The sequence below is a fragment of the Scaptodrosophila lebanonensis genome, unplaced genomic scaffold (assembly GCF_003285725.1).
Source record: "Scaptodrosophila lebanonensis strain 11010-0011.00,11010-0021.00 unplaced genomic scaffold, SlebRS2 tig00000142-arrow-arrow-pilon, whole genome shotgun sequence".
Classification (NCBI taxonomy): Eukaryota; Metazoa; Arthropoda; class Insecta; order Diptera; family Drosophilidae; genus Scaptodrosophila; species Scaptodrosophila lebanonensis.
Window position 1 is genome coordinate 1,683,480 of NW_022060589.1, and position 2,095 is coordinate 1,685,574.

The window sequence follows — 2,095 nt, forward strand, 5'->3', positions numbered from 1 at the left end:
TAACTCGCAGCCCAGTTCTGCTCAGCTCAGCTCAGCTCAGCCATTCACACAACCACATTTATATTTGATTCTATCCATTATTTTATACTTGTATATATGTATGCACATACATACATACTTGTATATACTCGTGTACGTACTATATAGTATGTATGTATGTATGTATGTATTCATATTTTTGCGACAAACTCTTATAAGCTGTCAAAATGATTTTTGCCACACACTGACGTGGTGTTGAATTTTCCAGCTGCTTGGCATGTGATATGAAGCGAAGTGTTCAATTATGGCCCGAAATGAAGTTTACCATTTACCACTGCAGTGTGAGCGGCAGTTAGCGGCAGATTTGGGTCATATGTACATATGTATGTTGTACTATACATATGTACATATGCCACATCGCTCTCACATGCATATTTGCACAGCCAGCTGTCACGTACTTAGCCACACATCTCCACATGTGTGTGTGTGTGTGTGCGCGCTGCATATGCAAGTGCGAACTGGGCCAAAACTGTGCAATTGAAAATTGGCCAATGCAACCTCTTGGCGATTCTTTTTTGCACGCACTTCATATGTCAGAGCCGACTAAATCGAATCTCTGTACAAGTACAAGTATTACAGAGAGAGGGGCGACAAATTTGAGAGTCAGCTATAGAGTCAGAAAAGGAAGTGCATGAGATGTGTGCTTTTTTCTGAATATTCGTACAACTATAATTTATTTAAATAATTAGTATGTTGGTTGAAGGACATGGAGGCTTAAGTGTACCTTCCCAGCATACTTGTATGCACATAGTCTCCATCATGATCCAGTGCTTTGTCCGATCAGTATTCCAGTATTCTGTTGTCAGCAATAAGGTCTTGGATGCATCCGCAAAGGAAGCACAAATTTGGCCAAAATTTGTTTCCGTTTTTTTTTGCTAGGCATCTAATTTTTATTTGGCATATGCATCCATGAACAAGAAAAGATCGAAACATGTTTGATTATGGGTAAAAAACTGAGGCGACTCCCGAAATTTTGAATGTCTTGCCGAAATGGAGTTGAAATTTGTTTCCTTGCTGATCGATTGCAATTGCTAAAACTGCCATACTGTGTGAGAAATGTTTAGGATTACTTGTAGTCAGCACCGAGTGGTTGGTTCGATTTGGGCACAAACCTGACTTGAAATTTGAGTCCAGGGATTCTTTTAGTTAATGCCGACGTCTCCGTCAGTATCTTCCTTTATGGTGATACCGTGCTGGCTAAAATGACGTTCGGACCCCATTTGCTGCAGCTTTATGATAAGTTTGTGGAAAATTTCCGGGGACAGTATATTGCCTAGCATTTCCAGAAGACTTCTGGGCTCTATACATATATGAATTGCGTTTGCCATGTGGGTGACGCCCTCCTCCACGTGACCCTCCATAACCAGCTCCTCGCCCTCTTGAATCTCAGCCAGGAAGTAGCGTTGCAACGCCGCCGGAGTGGACAGTTGAGACAATGTAGGGGCGACTGCCGTAGCAACGCTGGCATCGCTGCCACTGCTAGAGTCGCTGCCGAAGCTGGCAGTACTCGAGCTGGTGGAGCTGGTTGAGGTGCTGGAGCCGCTGTCATCGAATTGGCCGTACAGTCGCTTCTCCTCCTCCTCGCGCTCCCTCTGGCGACGCACATACACCTTCTTCTTATAGTCCGGATCCGATCGCCGTTTGGCATCAAAGTAGATGCAGTACCCAATGAGAACAGCACTACTTATGCCGATGGCTGTGCCTATGGCCAGCCAGCGATTCCCAGCGATGTTTGCAATCATTTTTGTGGAATATGTGTTGTCTTACTCGTAAACTACAAAAAAGTGAATGACCCGTAATTTTCGGATTTCTGTGTTGTCCTAAGGCCCAGAAAAATGTTGATCAAATAACTCAAAGCATACTCTTCACTTGTGTAGCATATTTTTGAATGAAAAATAATGGCAGAGGTGATTATGATTATGATCGTTTCTCTGCAAATTGTAGTTGAGCTTCAAACAATCAAAAATTTGCAAGAGGAACTCCAATTTCGACAATAATAATAACACTTTCCAATAGAGAGCAGCATTTTCTTTGGATTATTTAGCTTGCTTGGTAG

General features: G+C 42.7%; 1 pseudogene; it reads right to left on the reverse strand.

Moving 5' to 3' along the window:
• Nucleotides 1–683: 683 nt before the first annotated feature.
• LOC115629374 lies at nt 684–1,850 on the reverse strand (annotated as a pseudogene).
• Nucleotides 1,851–2,095: the final 245 nt, after the last annotated feature.